The 13,682-nt window shown below is 42.7% G+C and overlaps 1 protein-coding gene across 1 annotated transcript in view; it reads right to left on the reverse strand.

Annotated features, from left to right (window-relative positions):
- AHNAK (AHNAK nucleoprotein) overlaps positions 1-13,682 on the reverse strand; it is a 67,737-nt gene that overhangs the window by 29,634 nt on the left and 24,421 nt on the right. Inside the window, exon 2 of the mRNA XM_075837311.1 lies at positions 841-919. The gene's annotated coding sequence lies outside the window, so the exon portion shown is untranslated. The remainder of the gene's footprint in view (positions 1-840; positions 920-13,682) is intronic.

Below are 13,682 nucleotides of genomic sequence, written 5' to 3' on the forward strand. Positions count from 1 at the left end.
TAATAATAAAGATAAATAATCCAATGAACAGCAGAGTTTCCTATCATTTAGCTGTACGAGTCAGACACAGCAGGCAGCTTGCAATAAGTTATTGAGGTTTACAAAATTCCCCTATTTTTGCCCAGTCACCTTTCCTCTTCTGGTCACAATATGGGTATGTGCACACGATGAGAGGCTTTTACGTCTGAAAAGACAGACTGTTTTCAGGAGAAAACAGCTGCCTCGTTTCAGACGTATCAGCTCCTCCTCGTAATATGCGAGGCATCTTTGACGTTTGTAATCTTGAGCTGCTCTTCATTGACTTCAATGAAGAACGGCTCAAATTACGTTGCAAAGAAGTGTCCTGCACTTCTTTGCCGAGGCAGTTAATTTACGCATCAACGTTTGACAGCTGTCAAACGACGACGTGTAAAATTACAGGTCGTCTGCACAGTACGTCGGCAAACCCATTCAAATGAATGGGCAGATGTTTGCCGACATATTGTAGTCCTATTTTCAGGCGTAAATCGAGGCATAATACGCCTCGTTTACGCCTGAAAATAGGTCGTGTGAACCCAGCCTATGCATTGATGCTCCAGAATATTTAGCAAAACTGGTGCAAGGGAAAAGTTTCCACCAGTTCTGATAACTCTCCTTCTCAGCCTCGTAGCGCTTTTATATTGCGTTCCCTGTTCTTGAAAATAAGCTTTCAGGTAAAAGATCTCATTTATATTTACATGACCCAAAAATGTATTACCCTTCCCCATTCCAACATGAGGCAATGTGCGGATGTAGCTGCAATAAATATAACGAGTTGTAATAATCTCAAATATTGGTACATTATTTGGGTGGATGAATTACCTTGATATTTTGAGTTGGTTTACCTTCTACAACACCTTGCTGGCTCTTTCTGCACGGTTGTTTGCATGAGGACTTCAGTCTGTCGGACAAAAATAAAAATATCATTAAAGGCACCGTAAGATATTCGTCACCATGACAAAAATTAAGTATTTAAATACTGTGTGCATATAGACAAACAGAGCAGGGTGCGGACCTTTATAAAAATGTGGATATCCATAAAAGCCATGTGACATTAAACAAACCTTCCTGTGTGTATATTATACAAAGAATTGAAGATTGTCTCTCTTCCATGACTCTGGCCACACATCAATAGACCATACGCCCCAAATTAACTAGACACTGGTACTCTGTATCATGCCAGGCTGGGTCTACCCTCTTCCCCCCTCCCCTCCACCGCTACCCCATCCCTCCACTGCTAATGGATTTAAATGCCTGATGTGCACAAGCCTGTCACAAGTTCTTAATCCTTCGGAGATACAAACAAGAGAGAAAAAACACTTTAAGGCCCTTTTACAAGGGCCAATGATCGGGCAAACAGGGCAACGATGAGCCGATTAACGAGCAAGCGCTGGTTCATCGGCTGATCGTATAGTCTATGCAGCAATAAATATTATCATTGTTGGCAGCACATCTCCCATACCTCCCAACTTTCAAGTATCGCAAAGAGGAAGAATTTTTTTTCCTTTTGAGCGATGTCTCTAACCCCGCCCAATCACACCCTTGTTCAGCCCACACAGTATCATGCTCCCATAGTGCCTCCCCGCAGTATAAAGCCCCTATAGAACCACCCCACAGTATAACGCCACTATAGCTGCCCCCACACAGTATAATGCCAAATAGCTGCCGCCACACAGTATAATGCCCCCATAGATGCACCCATAGTGTAAAGCCAACAGATGCCCCTGTACAGTGTAATGCCCACAAAGATGCCCCCATACAGTATAATGGCCACAAAAATTTCCCTATACAGCATAATGCCCCCTTAGCTGCACCATACAGTATAACGCCCAATAGTACCGCAATGTCCCTGTAGATAGTGCCACAGTGCCCATTGCAGATAGTGCCCACATAGATGGTGCCAGTACCAATATACTACCACAGTGCCCACTGTAGATCGCACCACCCTGTCCCCTGTAGATAGTGTCCATATAGTGCCACGGTGCCCATTTAGATAGTGCCACACACCCCTTGAAAATAACACCACCCCCCTGTAGATAGCGCCATTAGGGCTCCGCCTAGACGCGGAATCCTGTGCCAGATCATCGGCGACGTTGCGGCAGGGGGATTCCGCTCCAAGAGGAGCCCCTGCCGTCACTGTCCATATATATCACTGTCCATATATGTGCAAATGTGTAGTATATACATATATGACAGGTCAGACTTGTGCCCATTTTTAAATATCTTTTAATATTCAAGTCATCTGTTTTGGTAAATATTTGCACTCCTCATAAAATACTATTCTGGAGCACCTTTTCTTAGATTTCTGCATTAGGCTGTTACTCTTTTAAACCTCCTGGAAATGTTTGAATAAATTGACAACTGGGCACTACCATTCCTCTGGTCAATGGGGTGTGTCCCGTCCCACTGTGAAATTGTCCTATCAGTGCTGACCGTGTCAGACTGTATAGGGATCTCCTATTGACAAGGGGTAACAACTCCCATTTTTCAACTTGTCCATACATTTCTAGAAGGAATAACAGAGGAACAGTAAGGGTATGTTCACACGGCAGAAATTTTGTGGCAAAATTCTGCCTCCGATTTATTTCAAATGAGAGCCGGATGCTTCTGTTTCCCCTCTAGCGGATCTTTTCAGCTAGCGGAAAAAGAAGCAACCTGCCAGATCTTCAGGCCCGAACCTCCCATTGAAGGGAATGGGAGGAGAGGAGGAATCTTCCTGCCGACGGCAGGAATAATTCCGCTGTGGATTTTGCAGCGGGACCCGCCAAGCAAAATCCGCCGTGAACTGATCTTGATCCTAAAATGCAGAGTTGTAAGAAAAGATGCTCCAGAATTGTTATGGCCAGAGATAGATAGAGATAGATAGAGATAGATAGAGATAGATAGAGATAGATAGAGATAGATAGAGATAGATAGAGATAGATAGAGATAGATAGAGATAGATAGAGATAGATAGAGATAGATAGAGATAGATAGATAGAGATAGATAGAGATAGATAGAGATAGATAGAGATAGATAGAGATAGATAGAGATAGATAGAGATAGATAGAGATAGATAGAGATAGATAGAGATAGATAGATAGAAACGTTTCAATCCAACTCAATGGGATCATTCACACATACAGGGTCATTCAAAAAGGATAGTGTAAGGGTATGTGCACACACAAAATAAAAAAACTTCTGAAAATACGGAGCTGTTTTTAAGGGAAAACAGCTTATGATTTTCAGATTTTATTCAAAGACGCGTTTTTCATTGTCATTTTTGGAGCTGTTTCTCTATAGAGTATATAAAACTGCTCCAAAAACGGATGAATAAGTGACATGCACTTCTTTTCGCGGCCGTTTTCTTACTCGGCCGTTTTGAAAAACGGCCACGTAAAAAACTCCCCGTCGGAACAGAACACCGTATTTCCCATTGAAATCAATGGGCAGATGTTTGGAGGTGTTCTGCTTCCGATCTTTCAGCCCCTTTTCGGGACGTTTACGGCCCGTAAAACGGCTGAAAACACTATATGTGCACATACCCTAAAAGTAATGGCCTGCAGTTAATGTAACATCAGTGGTAAATTGCCAGGAGTGAATATCAAAGAAAAACTGGCTTAGTTGCCCATAGCAACCAATCACAGCACAGCTTTCATTTTCAAGAGCCAAATTTGAAATGTGCTTACATAATGTGACAGAAGATGGTGACATCGAAGCAAGAAAAATAAATTTAGCGTGTTTACAAGAACGGGGTCTGTTGTGACCGTACAGCGGAACTTTCACAATAAATTAGGTAAATGGGTTCCACAAAGAAACTGCATTTCGCATTGGGTGTAGCAATTCAGAACTACTGGGTGTTTATGTCATGGGAAAAATCTGGGCCGCCAAAGACTTTGGAAGAGACAGTGAACAGGATTCGAACCGTGACGAGTCTAGTCCAAAAAAGTCGACCAGGCTGACTAGTATGGAACTACAGGTGCCACAAACCACGGTATGGTGTCTTCTACAAAAAAGTCTGCTTTGTAAACCAGACGACAAACCGAAGCGCCGTGACTTTTGCAATGACTTGCAGGGCCGATTGGAAGACAATGAATTCACTGACAGGCAGCTGTTCAGCGATGAGGCTACCTGTCACCTCAGCGGGAAAGCAAATTGTCACAATGTTAGAATTTGGGGCTCAGGAAAACCATGTGCCCTTATCGAGCACATGGGAGACTCAACCAAAGTAAACATGTTCTGTGCAATTAGCAGGCGCAAAGTCTACGGTTCCTTCTTTTGCCAAGTATACGGTCACTTTGCGCTCCTACCTGGGCATGTTAAAGAAATGGCTTATGCCACAGATAAACTACGTTTGGCAGATCTTGCTGTATCAGCAAGGTGGCGCACCTACTCATTCCCATTAGGATGTTCGCAGATACCTAAATGAAACTCTAGTGGAATGTTGGATCGGCCACGCCGGAAACAACGATTCACCAATGTTGCGCTGACTTCTATGATTCCTAGATCTAACAGCCTGCGACTTCTTTCTGTGGGGCTACATCAATGACTCCGTGTATCTGCCCCCCCCCCAGCCACATGATCTGAACGACCTGAGACAACGCATCACTGAAACAGTGGAGTCCATATCCGAGGTGGCACGCGTCTGGACAGAACTGGACTACCGCCTAGACATCTGCCGTGTCACCAATGGAATTCACTTTAAACATTTATAATGTATAGATAAAACTTGAATAGATAGTGTGTCTTCATGTTAATACATTTGTGTTATGTTCTCTTTGTTATGAATACCGAGGCTATAATTTTCACCATCCTTTTTGAATCAATACCGCATTCGACTCCACTATTGTTTCCAGCAAAAAAAACGGAAACCTTATTACCTAGTACATTAAATAGAGCTATTAAAAATAAAATAAGTCATGGCTCTTGAAATGCAGGAAGGAAAAAAAATAAAAAATAAAAATGGCAGTGGCGGGAAGGGGTTAATATCATTTTTTTTTTTCTTTACATCACGTCAAACCATTATTGATAAATCACCTTATTGTGCAAAAAGAATTAAGCGATACTCTTTTCCCAAAACACAGTACATTTTTGGTGATATGTTACAATATGTTCACACGCAAACTCAAGAACGTCTCAAAATACAGAGCTGTTTTCAAGGGAAAACAGCTCTTGATTTTCAGACATTTTTTAAGCGACTCGCGATTTTTGCGGCATTTTTCCCGGCCGTTTTTGGAGTCAATGAAACACGTCTCCAAAAACGTGTAAAAAAAATGTCGCGAAAAACGGTCCGTCGGAACAGAACGCCATTTTCCCATTGAAATCAATGGGCAGATGTTTGGAGGCGTTCTGCTTCCGATTTCTAGGGCGTTTACGGCCGAAAAAAACGGCCGAAAATAGGCCGTGTGAACATACCCTTACTACCGTCACATCTACACCGTTTGGCACTATTTTAAACTGTAATTTTAGCCCAGACAAGCTAAAAAATGTACAGGTATAAAATACACAAGCCTGGGTTTAGAAACATAGCAAGATTGTTGTTGTGTTTTGAGAACAGAGAGACTTTGAGGCACAGGAATGCAGGAGGCCATGCAGAGACATGCAGGGGAGGCTGTGTGATCTAGCAGAGCTGGTTTATCCATGTATAATGCCACATATTCCTCTCCAATTACAGAGAGGGAGAGGTGGGATCTGCCCTGAGTACATGTCTACAACATCTGCAGCTGATAAACCCCCCACCCCCCACTCTAATAGAAGGAAAATATTTATTGGCCCAAAAATGACTTTATATCCCACATTCCTGAATTTATTTATTACCAACGATATTACAAACCACACTTCCATACCATATATTTTCTAAAGGGTAGTTGCCGTGACATTATTTATGGGTTTTTCCTATCAGAACTGAAATTGAGTAACAGCCAAAATCGCAAATGAGATTATGTTTATAGTCTAAAAAGCAGTAGATTTTTTTTTTTCTTTAAACACAAAAATAACAGAGGTTTACCCCAGTAAATAATTAGGAGAGCGCTCCTCTGTTTAAATCAGGGGTCTCAAGCACGCGACCCACGGGCCGCATGCGGCCCCTGGGGCTGTCATCTGCGGCCTGCGGGACACAGAGCCACTAGTACAGACTCTGCTCCGGGACTCTGGAATTCCCTAACATCACTGTCCACATATGGACAGCGATGTCTGGGGCTTCCCCAGAGCCGGAGTCCCGTGCAGAGCGTTAGTATCGGCTTTGCTCCGGGACTCTGTGGAATTCCCTGACATCGCTTTCCATATATGGATAGTGTGTCAGGGTCTTCCCCAGAGCAGAGTCCCGGGCAGAGCGCTAGTATTGGCTCTGCTCCGGGACTCTGCAGAACCTTCTTACATCGCTGTCCACATATGGACAGCGATGTCAGGGGCTTCCCCAGAGCTGGCGCCAGTATAGGCTCTGCCCTGGGAAAGCCTCTGACATCGCTGTCCATACAACGACAGTGATGTCAGAGGCTTGCCCAGAGCAGGAGTCCCAGTGATGACAGGAGCACAGCTGGAGTCCCAGGAAGAGCCTACTAGCGCTCTGCCCGGGACTCCAGTTCTGGGGTTGCCCCTGACTTCCATGTCCATATATGGACAGTGATATCAGGAGCAGAGCTGGAATCCTAGGCAGAGTGCTAGAAGCGGCTCTGCTCCAGGACTCCAGCTCTGGGCAAGCCCCTGACATCACTGTCCATATATAGACACTGATGTTAATGGCTTCCCCGGAGTTCCGACGCAGAGCCTATACTAGTGGCTCCTACATGGAATGTTGGTGTCCAACCTAAAAAAAAATGTACATAAAAAAAACAAATTTGGATCCTGAAGAAGAGGAAATAGATCACTAATAAATTACTCCAACATGGACATACATTGATTTTACATAAGATGCAGATATTCAAATAAACCAACTTGGGGTTGGTCATACTTGGGCATATACTAGCGTATAGCCCATCACTAGGACAAGTGAAAAAAAAACACTATTGGGAAAGGAGTACAAAATAACCCAGTCCAATGCTTTAAATTAAATTGTTCTTCTTTGTAGACATTTATACTGTTTGAAATGTATGGCTTGTCTCTACTTGGTGGTTTCATGTCACATCTAATTTACAATGGAGAAAAATGTCTATAAAAGTCTGCATGGTTATTAAAAAAATCGTACTTATGACTTGGCAATTTCCACTGTCTGTGTTTTATTCAAGAACTGCGGAGCTGAAATGGTTGGCACAATTAGACAAGCACAAAAAAACAGCCAAAAAAAAACAAGCTGCTCCAAAACGAAGGAGAATTTTAACACCACAGATGTAGGATACATCCCATTACGCCAAATGCGCCAAGGCCGATGTATTAAGTTTATTTTAGAAATAATGTGCAATAAGTTCATACACAGGTATACAAATGCTGCCATACCCAGCATCGTAAACTGCAGCTACATGCTGACCCCTTCTTACTGTACAGACTTGAAGAAATCCACATAACTACTAAACAATGATGTGGCATCCACATAGGGCTGGTTGATTATGGCCTAAATCAAAATCACTATTATTTGAACATGTAACCTTGGTTAAGATAATTAAAAGACTTTTAGGCCACACCAATTTTTGCATACCATGCCCCCTATTAGTATACCCCCTGACACAAGATAATGCCCCCATACAGCCTCAATAGTGCCTAATGAAAATAAAATACTCTCCTAACCCTGTTCCAAAGACAAGTGGAGGAGATCCCTCTACTCCTCTGGTCTTTGTAGCTCATCATCATTTTCAGGTTCCGCTGGACTTCTGGCATATACCGACATTTCATCCTATTGGTCCACGGTGTCCTCAATGCCCGCCCTATTTACTCCCGGTTTAGACTCAATGCCAACACGCCACGGTGAGCGGACAGTGCCCCAATGGTATATACAGGGATGATGTGGGTTATATATAGGAATAATAGGGGTCCTTGTATATAAACCAATCATCCCTGTATATTACATTTATCATTCCTGTATATTACCCCATGACCCCTGTATATAACTCCCATCATCCCTATATACAGGGTTGATGGGTAATATACAGGAATGATGGTGGTTATACGCAGGAATTATGGGGGTAATAAACAGCGACCCCCATCATCCATGTATATACTATTGGGGCAAGCATTGAGGCTAAACAAGAAGTAAATGGGGTGGCCATTGAGGACTTTCTTGACCAATAATCTACCTGAAACGCCAGTATATGGGAGAAGTCCAGCTGACTCTGAATACATGCGTGCTGAGCCGCTCATGGCTCAGCAGACAGGCGTGAGGCAGTGACATCATCGCGCCTATCTGCGCTGAGCCGTGAGCGGGCTGCGTTATAAACTGAATAGTAGAGCAGGGAACATACGTTCCCCTGTTCTACTATAGAATTCAACTGTATCTGCGTCCTGAAGATGCAGACACAGTTGAAACCGGGGAAAAAAAAAATCTTTAAAAAAAACCAAAACTAAATGTGGAAACTTTGCACTGGACCGCAAGCAACTTGGATTGACGCCTCTCCATTCTTCTTCCAGACTCCGGGACCTTGATTTCCAAATGAAATGCAAAATTTACTTTCATCTGAAAACATGACTTTGGACCACTGGGCAACAGTGTTGGTCCACTGTGTTATATCAAGTCCAGAGTCAACGTAGCCATCTACCAGGACAGCATTATGGAGATGCCAATTTCATTTTTCAGCAGGACTTGGCACCTGCCCGCACTGCCAAAAGTACCAATACCTGGTTTAATATATAATATATGAGTTTCACTTTTTGAATTTAATTACTGAAATAAATTATCTTTTTGATGATACTCTAATTCATTGAGAAGGACTAGTAGCTGGACACATGTACTCCGAACATGAACCTAGTTCTATAACCTGTAAAGCTTCATATAGCAAGGTGACTGTAGTGTAGAAGGCTCAATGCAGAGTACAACTGTTTGAACACAAAGATCTAACTATATAATGCCCATAGATGACAGGACTGACCTTACTTAAACTTTAGAATCTAGGAGCCATATTGACCACTCAAGGACCAAGTTGACTTTTTAGTGGTCCAGTTGTAAGTTCACACTATGAACTTGGCAGTAATATTTTCTTCTTAACTGTATTGGGAGCTTTATTTATAATGGGCAGGGGGAGATGAAAGGGGTTGTTTAAGTTAGGGGATTGTGTAAGAGCCTCACAGTGAATGTCGTCGCTGGATTCCAGGTAATGTGAGAGGCGGAATGCTCCATGGAATGTTTTGACGCTATTTTCATCCTGATCACATGTTTTAGGGCACAAGGGGCAGCAGGATTGTATGTCCACGAGACATTCAAGGGACATCAAGTGTCACACACACACAAGATGTCTCCCTCGGTCAGTCAGCATTGCTGTTACTAGAAAGGCAGCTTTAGTGTGTCTGAAATAGTTACTATTAGGCCTTATTCACACAAACGTGTTTTGCGCACGTAAAAAAACACAGCATTTTTCCTGCATTGCAGTTCCGTGTGACATCCGTGTACGGTGCGTGTCTGCATTTTTTACGCGCGTATGTCATCCGTATGTCACGCGTTTTTACGTCAGCAAAATAAACTGAATGAGGTGTTTTTCTTTTTCTCATCATTTCTTTAGCAAATGTTGCGCGAAAAACTCACGGCACACGTATGTGCGTCTGTGTGCTGTCCGTGATTTTCACGCACCCATTGACTTCAATGGGTGCATGATGCGCAAAAAACGCACAAGTATAGGACATGCAATGAGTTTCACACAGCGGACACGCACTGAAAAACACGCTGCGTGAAAAACACTGAATGTCCCCATTGAATTGCATAGGTCCGTGCGATGTCCGTTGTTTTAACGCGCGTAACACAGACGTGACATACGCTCGTGTGAATAAGGCCTAAGTAGATACAATGTCTGCTGGACATCATTTCCCTGAAATCTACCACTTCAAATAAACTTTTACTAAACCACAGAAATAGAATTAATAATCCTACCTCCTTTGCTTTCTGACCAATTTGAGGGACAAACATTTAAATCAGGAGGGAGTATTACAAATCTCATGCTGTGATCGTTTGGAAGTCACCTGAATGAGCACACAAATAAGGCCTCAGACTTTGTTATACTCATTTCCGTGTAGCTACATCATTATCACTTCCTGAGTACTTACATATGTTCCAGGGAAAAAAAAATAGAACAGTCTGATGCCTGACTGGGAAGAGAAGTCTAGTGATTATATATTATGTAATAATCTCTTCTAGTAAAAGGGTATTAATTGGTAAGATGGGTATTCATTTGCTTTTTAGATGTAATGTTTTTATTCCTTTTTTTGCAAAGATTATGCATGGTGTTGTACAACTAGAAAAACCCTATTTCTTGAGGCAGAACCAGATGGTGAGTTAAAGAGGCTCGGTCACCAGATTTTGCAACCCCTATCTGCTATAGCAGCAGATAGGCGCTGCAATGTAGATTACAGTAACGTTTTTATTTTAAAAAAACGAGCATTTTTGGCCAAGTTATGACCATTTTTGTATTTATGCAAATGAGGCTTGCAAAAGTTCAAGTGGGCGTGTTTAAAGTAAAAGTCCAACTGGGCGTGTATTATGTGCGTACATCGGGGCGTTTTTACTACTTTTACTAGCTGGGCGTTCTGACGAGAAGTATCATCCACTTCTCTTCAGAACGCCCAGCTTCTAGCAGTGCAGACACACAGCGTGTTCTCGAGAGATCACGCTGTGACGTCACTCACTTCCTGCCCCAGGTCCTGCATCGTGTCGGCCACATCGGCACCAGAGGCTACAGTTGATTCTGCAGCAGCATCAGCGTTTGCAGGTAAGTAGCTACATCGACTTACCTGCAAACGCCGATGCTGCTGCAGAATCAACTGTAGCCTCTGGTGCCGATGTGTCCTCGCTCGTCCGACACGATGCAGGACCTGGGGCAGGAAGTGAGTGACGTCACAGCGTGATCTCTCGAGAACACGCTATGTGTCTGCACTGCCAGAAGCTGGGCGTTCTGAAGAGAAGTGGATGAGCACTTCTTTGATGCGGGCGTAATTTTACGCGCCGTCTTTTGACAGTGACGCGTAAAATTACACCTCGTCTGAACAGAACATCGTAAGACCCATTGCAAGCAATGGGCAGATGTTTGCAGACGTATTGGAGCCGTCTTTTCAGGGGTAATTCAAGGCGTAAAACGCCTGAATTACGTCTGAAAATAGGTCGTGTGCACATACCCTAATTCTACAGCTTTCGTAGGATATATATCATATTGACTGAAGATGACATACACACGGTAGACTTTCATCGGCCATCAACAATGGGACTGCCTCTGGCACAGTAACAAGTATATACACTTACTCTTTTTGTCTCTGTAGAAGCCACCCCTTTTCCTTCGTGTGAATCACAGGGTTACATTTCTCTCGCAGCTGCTGGGAGTGTGTACACATGTGTATTTCTGACACTATACCCGCCTGGATAAACAACTTTTTTAACCCCACAGCAGTCATATACCAGTCCACTTGAAAGGACCCACAAAATGTCACAAGCAGCAGTAGCCTTGGTTTCTTAGGTTTTAAGGATTTAAACCATTTAAGGAAAGCCGAGACTGGATTGACTAGCGGAGGCTTCCTACATTAAACACAATGAGGTATATAAATATTTTGCAGCTTTGTATTTCATTACCAAGCCAGCCACTTGCACACTTGAGCAATTAATATGTTCTCAATACAATAATACAAACTCCTAACCCGAAGAGCTGACATTTGTAATTGGAGCACAGTAGCTCACTGCAATATAAATTGATCTTCATATAATGTAGTTGCAGGGAATAATACTTGGCCCTGGAGGGAACTTCCCCTCTAAGCCAGTTAAACCACATTCCTAAACTAGTGTTAGTAGAGGCCAGCTCTAGGGCAGAAAAGGATAGCAATGATCTGACCCAAACCTATTTTACCATAGCATAATATGGGCAAGCTGGGGCATGTAGCTCCCTCAAAAAAGGAACTATGTGCAGCTAGCAAGCTAAGTAAACATGATATACAAAACCATAGTTCCCATTTGCATTACCATTGATTTCAATGGTAATGCTTCTGTTGCAAGTGGTTTCCGTTTGTCTCTGTTCCGTAAGGCTTCCGTTAATTTAGCGGAAGCATTAGCGTAGTCGACTACACTATTGAAATCAATGGTATTGCAAACGGAAGCTATGGTTTCCGTTTGTCTTTCCATTCATGGGTTCCTACGACGGAAAGGTCTAACGGAAACCATGAACAGAAGCTGATGTGAACGAGGTCTTATATAAGGCCGGATTCACACGTGTGTTCAGTCCGTGATATACGGTCCGCATGTCGGCCGCAATTCCCGGACTGAGCACACTGCAGGGAACTGGGCTCTTATCGTCATCGTTATCTATGACGCTAGAAGTCGCTGCCTCGCTGCGGGAAAACTGTCCCATACTGAAAACATGTACAACTGTACAACGCCCAGTTGGTAAAAAGTAAAAACATGCCCAGTTGTCTATTAAGAAACTAATTAGCATAAATCAAAAATTGCTCATAACTTGGACAAAAATGATAGTTTTTCAAAAGAAAAACCACTGTTATCTACATTACAGCGCCGATCAGATTATGTAGGAGATAGGGCACTTTCACCTCACAATTTTTTTCAGTTCCCCAGTACATTAAAGGGAATGTGTCGCTAGAAAAAAAAAATATATTTTTCTTTGTTAAACAGTTAGTGTATAAATGATTAAACATTGTTCTAATTTTTTCACGAGTCAGGAAATATTATAAATTAGATTCTAATTTATAATATTTCCCAGTGCTGGTCACTAGATGGAGCAATTCCCAGAACTGCAGCATTGGCATGTGGTAAAGCAACCACATTGCTTTATGCTGCAAAATTTGAGAAGACACACTCGCTCTAGTGAGCTCACAGAATCCCCCCTCCCTTATCCTGGCTAGTGCCAAGAGAAAGGAGGGGATTGAATGTTCAAACCTCCTACACTGTGTGTCGCTATTTTTTGAGCGAACACACAGTGTAGTAGGTTTACATACAGTAGTAATCACACACTAAAACACGTACATACACAGAAATAACTTACCTGCCGCCGCCGCTCCCTCCGGTCCGTCCGCTCCAAGTGCTTGCATTAGAACACAAGTCCGAAAGCCGCGACCGGAAGTAGTAATCTTACTGTCCGGCCGCGGCTTCCGTTTGGACTGTGTGGGAGCTGCGCATGCGCTGTTCCCACACAGACGGCGTACAGCATAGTGAATGGAACGGGTCCCGTTCGCATTCACTATGGGGCTGTATGTGCCGTATTCCATGTCTGTATGTGTCGTTAATCGACACATACAGAGATGAAAAAAAAAATGGCAGCCCCCATAGACAAGAAAAAGTTCAAAAATAAAAAAAGTAAAACACAAACACACAAATAAATAAAACATTTTTTAATAAAACACTAAAAGCAAATTGATATAAAAAAAATGTTTTTTCGCGACACCCTTCCTTTAAATGGTGCCATGAAAAACTACAACTTGTCCCACAAAAAACAAGCCCTCATACAGCTATAAATCGATGAAAAAATAAAATAAAATAATAAAGTTCTGGATTTTGGCGGGGAGGGAAAAACAAATTAAAAAATGAAAAATGGGCACGTCATTAAGGGGTTAATGTAAT

The sequence above is a fragment of the Rhinoderma darwinii genome, chromosome 9 (genome assembly GCF_050947455.1).
Source record: "Rhinoderma darwinii isolate aRhiDar2 chromosome 9, aRhiDar2.hap1, whole genome shotgun sequence".
Lineage (NCBI taxonomy): Eukaryota > Metazoa > Chordata > Amphibia > Anura > Rhinodermatidae > Rhinoderma > Rhinoderma darwinii.